Below are 12,428 nucleotides of genomic sequence, written 5' to 3'. Positions count from 1 at the left end.
CTATTTCATTTGAGAGAGGTAAGGCACCAATGTCCCCTACCAATATTATCTCCAATCCTACTCTTAGGATGATGAGACCGGCTCTACTCATCCCTTCTCCTTCTGCTGTTGTTTCAGCTCCTTCTGCTTCTGCCTCTGAGAGGGTTGTTATCCCCTCTGTATCTTCTCAACCTCTTGCACTGGCCTTGCCTCCTTTGGCTTCTGGGCCGCGAGCAAAATGAACACCTTGCCGGAGATCTTCTCCACCTGCGGGGCCCTCAACAATTTATGCTTCAACGACTGAATCAGCACTCCTTGCCTTACCACCTTCGATCTCATCTAGCTCTTCTTCTACTGCTCTTGTTTCTACCACTTCTTTCCCTTTTATTGCGTCTTCTTCCTCCTTACCTCCTTCTTCCTCAGTTCCCCCACCTTTATTCAAACAAGCTGTGGGTCTACCTTCTCAAATGGGACAGACCTCTGATTCGCCTAATTATGGCTCCCTACAACTACAAGGTCTATTGGCCGAATCTTGGCTACATGGCCAAGAACAACTAAGCGGCATTAGTCTTTCAAATCGGGTTGACCACCACAGTCGTCAAGTGGTCACTGTAAATATTCTTAGTTATATGTTGTTAACTCCTTATCACTATCTCTAACTGTATCATTATTTTGTTTAGTTCCTTGCCTCAAGTCTTCACATAGACCAACTACTTATGGCTCGGGACCGGGAGAACAACAAGCTAAAAGCTCAAATAGAAACATTGAAAGCTACTCTCCCTCCCTCCCATGCTAACATGACTCAACTGCAAGAGAAAATAATCTCACAGGATCGACAGCTGGAGGCTATGACAAAGGACTTACAGGAGTTACAGCAGTCATTGAAAGACAAAGAGCTCGCAAGGAGAACTTTGGAGCTACAAATAGACCGATTACATTCTGGTCTTCGACTGGAAATTGCTTTGAAGGAAAAAAGCTCTCTCGGATGTTTCTCATAAAAGCTTTGTTTTAGAGAAAGTAGAGAGGCTTCATAATGTCTGTCTTTCTGAACAAGCTCACGACCTAGCCTCTCATGATTTTGCTATCCTACAGGAACAAGAGCAAAGAAAGGCTCAAGATGCCGAGCTATCTCTACTCCAAAAGGAACTAGAACAACTCAAATTGGAGAAAGATGCTTTAAAGGATCAAAACACTAAACTACAAGCTGATTTCCAAAGTTATAAGGAGCAGGAGAAGAACCGGTGGGAAGAGTGGCGCCTAGCTTTTCTAAAATCTCCGGCATTTGTTAAAGAATATGTTCGCCGGATGGTAGGAGGTTTAAATCATTCTGTGTCAGGAATTCTTCAACAACTGAGAGAGGGTGGTTATCTACCTAGGGAACCCCCTTCTTCATTCATAAGCCGTCGCAGACTCAACAAAGAACTACCCGAAGATTTAACGAGTCATTTTAAGTAAGCATGACTATGTATTCAAAAATATTGGCAATGAAAGAAGTTACAATGAAAAGACTTGTAATGAAAGGAATTGTAACTGAAAACTTTGTAATTAAGTGATTGCAATATAGGGGAAAGTTTTGATACTTACTTGTTTCTTTTTCCAGTTTGTGTTAGCTTGAGATTGCTCCCTTTGAAATGCTTCCGGAGATTAAGTATAAGTGCTATTTTATTCAAGAATTCCTTGCTTAATTATTGAAGTTAAATCTTGTTTTGACAAACTCCTTTGCCGATAACATCTTCCATGACCATATAACTTTGATCAATAAAATTTTTCATAATCTTCCTGAGTTTCACTCGGGTAGGCGCGTGCCAAGTATGCTTCATGCTTCAACAGAATGAATAATCCTGAGCGATTTCATATAAGGAACTTTATGGGACTTCTGAGCTCTGAGCTGGGTATAATACTCTGGGCGATTTTAAATAAAGAGTTCCATGCAAACGGGTTTCCAAATAGGAAACGTAATGTGTATATATATATATATATATATATATATACGGAATCCCCCTCAATCCTTGTCTTTTGATTCAACGTGGAATGTCAAATGATTTTTGTGAAGAAATCTGTATAACTTTGAATTTACCTCGCCAATATAATCCCGGTCGATTATGCTTTTATAATAGTTTAAAGTTTCCGGTTCTCCCCATGAAGACCCATCCGGGTTACTTCATGAGATCTCTCGATCGACTATGCTCTGTGATGGTTTAAAGTCTTCGGTTCCTCCCGTGAAGACTCGCCCGAGTTACTTCATAAAATTTCTCGATCGACTATGTTCTGTGGTAGTTTAAAGTCTCCGGTTTTTCCCATGAAGACCCGTCCGAGTTGTTGGTTGCTACTCGGAAAACCTATAGGTTCCACTGTACAAAAATTTTGTACAAAGATCTGAACCTTTTCCTAGCTACCATGTGTTCTTTTAAATTAAATTTTGGATCGCCTGCGGAACTTAACACGTTTGATCCAAGACTTAATCTATTTGTTCTTTTAGGTTTTGACTTGGATCTCCTGCGGAACTTAACACGTTCGACCCAAGTCTCCTTAAGTTATTAATTCCATTAAATATTAATTTCCATAATTGGTTCCCAGTACTGACGTGGCGAGGCACATGGCCTTCTTAGATATGGGAGCAACCATCACCGACTAGACAAAACCTTTTATAGAAAGCTAATATTTAATTTCCTAAAATAACTTTAGGTTAACCAAAGAGAACAATCAAATCACAAGGAAAAGAAAAAACAAAAGAACACAACATCGAAAAATATATTCGAAATTCTAGAACGTAAGCCTCTTGTATTTGGTATTATTTCCATAAATAACTAGCATGATGCGGAAAGAAAAATTACTAGTTATACCTTGTAGAAAAACCTCTTGATCTTCTACCGTATTCCTCTTCTAACCTCGGACGTTGTGTGGGCAACGATCTTCCGAGACGAGAAACCACCAATCACCTTCTTCTCCTCCTAGCTAGGTTCGGCCAACAAAGAGGAAGCTTCACCAAGGAAGAAAATCAAAACACTAACCAAGCTCCAAGAGATGCTAGCTTTCTCTCCTTCTTCTTCTTCTTCTCCGAGTAGTATCCGGCCACCACAAGAGGAAGAGAGGGAGAGGATGGCCGGCCACACCAAGGAACAAAAGAGGGAGAGAAATAATAGATAATGTGTCTCATGAAGGCACCCTCACCCCTTCTTTTATATTCCTTGGCCTAGGCAAATTAGGAAATTTAATTACAATAAAATTTCCTCAATTTCCTTGACATGATTTAATTGAGAAAAATAAAATAAAATTTCCCAATTAAATCTACATTGGCCGGCCACATCATTGGAGAACAAATTGGACAAGTTTCAATCAACAATTAAAACTTCCTAATTTGTTTCCGGAAATTTTAAAAAATAAAATTTCTCTTTAAAAATCTCTTCATGGTTGATAAAAGGAAATTTCTATAATTTTAATTTTATCAACATGTGAATAATTTTAAAGAGAAAATAAAATATCTCACCAATCTACAAATAAGGAAAGAGATCTAATCTCTTTCTTTAATCTTTTGTAGATCTTTTATAAGAGAGATATTTTAATTTAAATTCTCTTTAATAAATTATTTCTTCCACATAATAAAAATTAAAATTAAAATTCCTTTTTAATTTAATTTGGCCGGCCCCCACTAGCTTGGGTTCAAGCTAGGGCCGGCCACCCAATATTATACCTAGGTCGGCCCTAGCTTGTTCCCAAGCTAGCTTGGCCGGCCCCTATTGGGTGGGTATAGAAGGTGGGTATAGGTGGGTATAGAACTCTACAAATAAGAGGCTACGATAGGGACCGAGAGGAGGAATTAGTTTTGGTCTCCCGATAAAATTAAGCATCCCATGTTCTTAACACACAACTTAATTTTATCAATGATAATTCATTCCACTAGAGAACTATCATTGAACTACCGCACCAATCCCAAATTACATTTTTGGGCTCCTTCTTATTATGAGTGTGTTAGTCTCCCTGTGTTTAAGATATCGAATGTCCACTAATTAAGTGAGCTACTGACAACTCATTTAATTAATATCTAAGTCCAAGAGTAGTACCACTCAACCTTATTATCATGTCGGACTAAGTCCACCTGCAGGGTTTAACATGACAATCTTTATGAGCTCCTCTTGAGGACATTATCAACCTAGTATCTCTAGGACACAGTTTCCTTCTATAATCAACAACACACACTATAAGTGATACCATTTCCCAACTTATCGGGTTTATTGATTCATCGAACTAAATCTCACCCATTGATAACTTAAATAAATAAATATCAAACATATGTGCTTGTTATTATATTAGGATTAAGAGCACACACTTCCACAATAACTGAGGTCTTTGTTCCTTTATAAAGTCAGTATAAAAGAAACGACCTCTAATGGTCCTACTCAATACACTCTGAGTGTACTAGTGTAATTATATAGTCAAGATAAACTAATACCTAATTACACTACGACCTTCTAATGGTTTGTTCCTTTCCATTTTAGTCGTGAGCTACTGTTTATAATTTATAAGGTACTGATAACATCATCTTCTGCATGTGACACCACATACTATGTTATCTACAATATAAATTATATGAACAATTACAAACAAATGTAGACAATTTGACCAAATGTGATTCTTTATTCATAATGAATGTTTACAAAGCTTAGGCTTTCAGTATACACTCCAACACGAGTTACTTTATGAGACTTCCCGATCGACTATGCTCTGTGATGGTTTAAAGTCTCCGGTTCCTCCTGTGAAGACTCGTCCGAGTTACTTCATGAGATTTCCCGATCGACTATATTCTATGATAGTTTAAAGTCTTCGGGTTTTCCTATGAAGACCCGTCCGAGTTACTTCATGAGACTTCCCGATTAACTATGCTCTGTGATGGTTTAAAGTCTCCGGTTACTCCCGTGAAGACCCGTTCGAGTTACTTCATGAGATTTTTCGATCGACTATATTCTGTGATAGTTTAAAGTCTCCGATTTTTCCCATGAAGACCCGTCCAAGGTACTTCATGAGACTTCCCGATCGACTATGCTCTGTGATGGTTTAAAGTCTTCGGTTCCTCCCGTGAAGACTCGTCCGAGTTACTTCATGAGACTTCCCGATCGACTATGCTCTGTGATGGTTTAAAGTCTTCGGTTCCTCCCGTGAAGACTCGTCCGAGTTACTTCATGAGACTTCCCGATCGACTATGCTCTGTGATGGTTTAAAGTCTTCGGTTCCTCCCGTGAAGACTCGTCCGAGTTACTTTATGAGATTTCCCGATCTACTATGTTCTATGATAGTTTAAAGTCTCCGGTTTTTCCCATGAAGACTCGTCCGAGTTACTTCATGAGACTTCCTGATCGACTATGCTCTGTGATGGTTTAAAGTCTCTAGTTTTTCCCATGAAGAGTCGTCCGAGTTACTTCATGAGACTTCCCGGTCGACTATGCTCTGTGATGGTTTAAAGTCTTCGGTTCCTCCCATGAAGACCCGTCCGGGTTACTTCATGAGATTTCTCGATCGACTATGTTCTGTGATGGTTTAAAGTCTCCGGTTCCTCCCATGAAGACCCGTCCAAATAACTTCATGAGATTTCCCGATCGACTATGCTCTGTGATGGTTTAAAGTCTCTGATTTTTCCCATGAAGACTCGTCCGAGTTACTTCATGAGACTTCCGATCGACTATGCTCTGTGATGGTTTAAAGTCTTCGGTTCCTCCCGTGAAGACCCGTTTGAGTTACTTCATGAGATTTCCCGATCGACTATTCTCTATGATGGTTTAAAGTCTCCGGTTCCTCTCGTGAAGACCCGTCCGAGTTACTTCATGAGACTTCCCGATCGACTATGCTCTGTGATAGTTTAAAGTCTTCGGTTCCTCCCGTGAAGACTCGTCCAAGTTACTTCATGAGACTCCCCGATCGACTATGCTCTGTGATGGTTTAAAGTCTTCGGTTCCTCCCGTGAAGACTCGTCCGAGTTACTTCATGAGATTTCCCGATCGACTATGTTCTGTGATAGTTTAAAGTCTTCGGTTTTTCCCATGAAGACCCGTCCGAGTTACTTCAAGAGATTTCCCGATCGACTATGCTCTGTGATGGTTTAAAGTCTCCGGTTTTTCCCATGAAGACCCATCCGAGTTACTTCATGAGATTTTCCGATCGACTATGCTCTGTGATGGTTTAAAGTCTCCGGTTCCTCCCGTGAAGACCCGTCCGAGTTACTTTATGAGATTTCCCGATCGACTATGCTCTATGATGGTTTAAAGTCTCCGATTTTTCCCATGAAGACCCACCCGAGTTACTTCATGAGACTTCCTGATCGACTATGCTCTGTGATGGTTTAAAGTCTCTATTTTTTCCCATGAAGACCCGTCCGAATTACTTCATGAGACTTCCCGATCGACTATGCTCTGTGATGGTTTAAAGTTTCCGGTTCCTCCCGTGAAGACCCGTCCGAGTTATTTCATGAGATTTCTCGATCGACTATTCTCTGTGATGGTTTAAAGTCTCTGGTTCCTCCCGTGAAGACCCGTCTTAGTTACTTCATGAGACTTCCCGATCGACTATGATCTGTGATGGTTTAAAGTCTTTGGTTCCTCCCGTAAAGACTCGTCCGAGTTACTTCATGAGATTTCCCGATCGACTATGTTCTTATATAAAACTAAAATATTTGCACTAACCTCATAAGGATTTGAGATCTTAGGGAAATTGAATAGATCCTTCCTTAAGGCTCCTCTTTTATTGATCGGTTAAATAGATTATAAAAGTTCAGCCAATGATTGTCGAACTGTTTGAACCACATTTATCTCTCGGGCGACGTTTGTCTTGCATTGTATCTATTGGAAGAAATCGAGTACATAAATTGTAAGCGTACATGTCCTCAATTCGCCGAGAACTTACTTCAAATAATTACGATCTGTTCCTTCAGATGTATTCTTGAATGGTATGATCTAGTTAGGTTCGGTAAGGCTGTAAATGATTTGCACTCCAGGGACGCTCGAGAATTCTTCCTTCAGTATCCTGGAGATAATATGAACGCGATGCGAGCTTTTCTACCACTTTGTAAGGTCCTCCCCATTGTGGTGCTAACTTACTAACATCCCCGACAGGTTTAATATGCTTCCATACTAGATCTCTTATTTGGAAAAATCTTGGGATAACTTTTCTATTATAATTTTGTCTCATTCGTTGTCGATATGAGGTGAGACGAGTTGCAGCTTTATCTCTAATTTCCTCTATTAGGTCCAGCTCCATAAGTCATCGACCATCATTGTTTGCATCATAAAATTGTTTTCTATTAGATTCTACTCCCACCTCGATGGGAATTATTGCTTCTCCTCCATAAACTAATTGAAAGGGAGTAATTCTTGTAGCTTCTCGAGGTGTAGTACGATATGCCCAAAGAACGCTGGGTAATTCATCTACCCAGCTACCTCCGACATGATTAGTTTGGCTTTTAAACCCCTTATAATTTCTCTATTGGTTACTTCCGCTTGACCATTACTCTACAGATAAGCTACAGAGGTGAAGGCCTGAATAATACCATAACTTTTGCACCAATCTAAGATTCTATCTCCTTGAAATTGCTTTCCATTGTCAGAAGCTAACTTACGAGGGATACCGAATCTGCATATGATATTTTTCCATAGGAATTTAATAACTGCATCTTCAGTAATCCGAGCAAGTGGTTCCGCTTCTACCCATTTAGAGAAATAGTTTACTGCTACCAATAGAAACCTTCTCTGTGCAGCTGCCATAGGAAATGAGCCCACTATATCCATGCCCCACTGATCAAAGGGATAGGAGACTATAGAGGTCTTCAATAACTGCGTAGGATAATGCCGAATATTTTGATGTTTCTGGCAAGAAATACAAGTTCTTACCAATTTGCTAGCATCCTCATGTAGTGTAGGCCAGAAATATCCTGCTAATAAAATTTTATGAGCTAAGGATCTCCCTCCTATGTGACTACCACACGAGCCTTGATGAGCCTCTTGTAGAATAAATTGTATATCTTCTGTGCCAATACACTTGAGCAGAGGTCTAGAAAAAGCTCTTTTATATAACTGTTCTTATCATAGTATACTGAGCAGCTCTTTTCTTAAATATCCTTGCTTGTTCTGCATTACTCGGAAGAATACCCTGCTGTAGTTATAATATGATTTGGGCCCTCCAGTCACCCTGTATTTCTGCATCAGCTTGTCTTTTAATACAAGATATTAATAGGATATGTTCTACTGGTCGGTCCAGATTCCACGGTGTTATAGCGGAGGCCAATCTGGCTAATTCATCTGCCACTTGATTCTCAGACCGAGGAATTTTTTGTATATTCACTTCTTGAAATTGAGACTTCAACTTATCAAATGCCTCGGCATATAACTTAAGTCTGTCATTGTTAATTTCAAAGTTACCTGATAGTTGTTGGGCTGCTAATTGAGAATCAGAATAGATGAGGACCCAAGCTGCTCTATATGCCGAGCGGCCTGTAATCCCGCTATTAATGCCTCATATTCTGCTTCATTGTTAGTGGATCTATAATTCAACCTGATAGAAAGTTGAAGTCTGTCCTCCCTTGGAGATATAAGAAGAACACCAATTCCACTACCTTGTCTGGTTGAGGAGTCATCCACATAAACTTTCCAAATGTTTTCTTCCTCGGAGCCTTGAACTTCTATAATAAAATCTGCTAGAGCTTGTGTCTTGATGGTCGAGCGAGGTTGATACTGTATGTCATATCCACTAAGTTCAATCGTCCATTTAATCAGTCGACCTAATGCCTCTGGGTTGAATAGCACCCGTCCGAGTGTACTGTTGGTCAATACAACAATTTCATGTGCTAAGAAATATGGGCGCAACCTCCGAGCAGTCAACACTAATGCATAAGCCAACTTCTCTAGTGTAGTATATCTACACTCAGCTCCTTTTAATAAATGGCTAGAGAAATATACAGGTTGTTGTTCCTTCCCTTCTTGCTTAACTAATACAAAGCCTACAGCGTTTTCATTAGCTGACAAATACACCCAGAGGGTCTCTCCTACCATAGGCTTAGCTAATACAGGAAGGGTAGACAAGTAATCTTTCAACTCCTGAAAGGCTTTATCACATTCCTCGTTCCATTGAAATTTGTTTGCCTTCCAAAGTATTTTAAAGAAATGGAAGCTACGATCGGCCGACCTGGAAATGAACCTAGACAAGGCTGTAATCCGGCCAGTAAGTCTTTGAGCTTCCCTCATGTTGCATGGCGGCTCCATGTTCTAAGTGCCTTGACTTTCCTTGGGTTGGCCTCTATTCCTCGCTCGGACACCATATACCCCAGGAACTTTCCTCCTTTGGCTCCGAATAAACATTTTCTTAGGTTTAGCATGAGCCCATACGACCTCAGTGTCTGGCAGGTCTCCTCCACATCCCTACATAGATCAACAGCTTGAATAGACTTAATTAAGATATGGATTTCGGAGCGGACCATATAGACTTTAGAGGACTTGCTGAGATCATGCGTTATGGATTTTGGAGGCAGCTGGGAGGATCATTTGCCATTAGTAGAGTTCGCATATAACAACAGCTATTATTCGGCTATCCAGATGGCACCGTTTGAAGCGTTGTATGATAGGTCTTGTCGGACACCCACCCTCTGGGAGGAGGTTGGGGAGGCCCAGCTGCTAGGACCTTAGAGAGCTCAGCAGGAGGCAAAGTTGGTCCGCATTATCAGACGGAGGATGTCCAAGGCGCAAGACCGTCAGAAGAGTTATGTTGATTGAAGACGTAGATCCCTGGAGTTCTCTACTGATGACCATGTGTTCCTAAGAGTTTCACCCGCAAAAAGGGTGAAGAGATTTGGCCTCCGAGGTAAGCTAGCTCCACGATACCTTGGGCATTTCCGGATCTTGGAGAGGATTGAAGCGGTAGCTTATCGTCTAGTACTACCACCAGCTCTGGCAGGCATTCATGTTGTATTCCATGTGTCTATGCTGAGGAGATAAGTAGCCGACCCAGCACATGTTCTGTCAAATATACCAGCTCCCATTCAGCCTGACATTACCTACGAGGAGGTTTCGGTATAGATTCTGGACCACAAAGATCGTCAGTTGTAGAACAAGACGATCCGGTTGGTTAAAGTCGAATGACAGCATCATTCTAACGAGGAGGCTACTTGGGAGCTCAAGGATATGATCTAAGCTCGATACCCCCATCTTTTCACTTGAGATATATGGGTTAAACTTTCGTTCAACATTTATACTGTTTAGCTATAGCTAGTACTTGCTGATGGTAAATAATAAAAATTTGGAGACCAAATGTTTATTAGTAGGAGAGAATGTAAAATACGACACCTAAATATAATCTTAAGGGAATTTTAAGGAATTTTTAGAAATTTTCTGGGATTTTTCGGAGCTCGTATGATGAGTTTAAAAGGATTAAATATTACGCCACGAAAAAACCTGTTTAAGCTACCCCATTTAAACAAGGAAAAGTTGAATTTTTCTTTTCTTTTCTTTTCTTTTCTTTTTCTTTTCCTTCCTCGTGCCCTTACTTCGCCCGATTCCTCACCCTTTCTCCCCTCTCGCGACGCCGAGCCACCGCCGAACCCGATAATCTTCCCAAAACTATCGCCCGACGCCTATTCCTCTCCTCCCACGCATACAAATCCCGAGCCTATCTTCCTCTCGATCGCAGCCGATGCCGACTCCCTGCCTCTCATGATCTCTCTTCCTCTCGTGCACGAAGCCACCCCATCTCCCTCGATCGTCGAAGCTCAGATCTCGCTGCCACCTGATCGACGACGCATGCCACTTCAGCATCGACAATCGAAGCATGTCTTGAAGGCTAGCTAGCAACTCAGTGGACGCCGGCTATCCCGAGAGCCACGAAGCTCCCTCGTGTCTCTGCCCTAGATTTGATCCCTGTGCACTGTCGCCCCTGTCGACGCTGTGCCATAGCTTGGATCCACTATCATCTTTCGATTGCATCACCTCTATGCAGTGCTATCCTCACTGTGCCATCTATCCGCTGTCATCTTTCTTCCATCGAGATGTTTAATTGTTCCTTTTGATGCTCTTGTACGTATATATCTTAAAGGTGTTTGGTCCCTCATCGGTGGAAGCCTGCGATCTCCGCTGTACGTCCCCATTCAGTCTGTGTTCCACTTTTGTCTATTCTTCCTCTAATCCACATTATAAAAGACTTTTTCCCCCCTAAAACCCTATTGGATTACGTTAATATTAGCCTTTGTGTTCTTGTTGAATGAATCAACTATTTGTTCCTATTTTAAACTGCAGAGAACTTTATTTCATCAGCTATCAATATTGAATAATCTCGTATTTCAACTATTTGATTTTGTATTCTTATAATTTAAGAGGCAGACAAAGGTAATTGCCGAATAAAATTTGTTGTGAGGTAAAAATATTTATTTAGTTCGTAATCAGAAGGTCGCTAATTCAAAATAAATGTAGTTCACTAAAATCTCCTTTTTCTAAAAACGGAGTAGCCTCTTACAACGTTGAAAGCTTAGAAAAGTAGAACTGAATTATAAATTGAAGTACAAAACTCGTTTACAAGTGTTTCTGAACTATTGAAACCAGAGCTCTATTTATAGTCTGTTGGTCGAATTTGACCATTTGCTAATGTGGTAGCTACGGGGCGCTTGGACGGGGTTTGGGCGCCTGGAAGTGAATAAAACTTTATCCACATCAATAATGACTCGCAAACGAACCCATTGCTGCTTCAAATAGTCAATCCGGGTGTCCTGGTCGGGTGCTCGGAATAATCCGGGTGTCCGGACTGCTCGAGCTTATGAACTTGGTTGAAGCGCTCAAATAGTCAACACCAAGTCGACTGTCCGGATGCTCCTCCGTTGCTGCTTCATTCGCTTGGGTAATATCGGCCATCCGGAATTAGGTTCACCCGAACCCATCTTCCGGTCTTCTCCTCGAGCAATCTTCAATTCCGACTTCTCGTCCCTCAGAAACGCCCTGCGCTTCCTTCTCATCCGCCAGCGTAGTCTTCAGCAACACCTCGTCCCTCAGACGCACCAAGCCGGTCGACTCTTTCTCATGCCATCATTCTCAGTAGCTGCATCTTTCGCTCAACTTCTTGTGCTTCTAAGTTCTTACACACTTAGACATAAGGATCAAGTACACATGACCTAACTTGACTTGGTTAATCATATCAAAACCACCACGAGATATTTACAATTTCTTCTACTTAATTGTATTAATCTACCATTATAAAGTAAATCAAATAACTCTAGCGATTGTATGACCAATAGTCCTGTGATAGAAGATATCCCTTTAATCGGACATTCTAGAATTACTTTTTATTTAATAGCGTTAGAACTTGTCTTAACTCTCCGATGCAACTTGCGTGGGATTGTGCCAAACTTTAGTTAGAATCCCTACATGAGTGTAAGCATGAAGTTTGATATATGAACAATTCACATAGACAGTAACTAATATCATAGTGAA

Source organism: Zingiber officinale, chromosome 6B (genome assembly GCF_018446385.1).
Source record: "Zingiber officinale cultivar Zhangliang chromosome 6B, Zo_v1.1, whole genome shotgun sequence".
NCBI lineage: Eukaryota > Viridiplantae > Streptophyta > Magnoliopsida > Zingiberales > Zingiberaceae > Zingiber > Zingiber officinale.
This window is presented reverse-complemented; position numbering follows the sequence as displayed.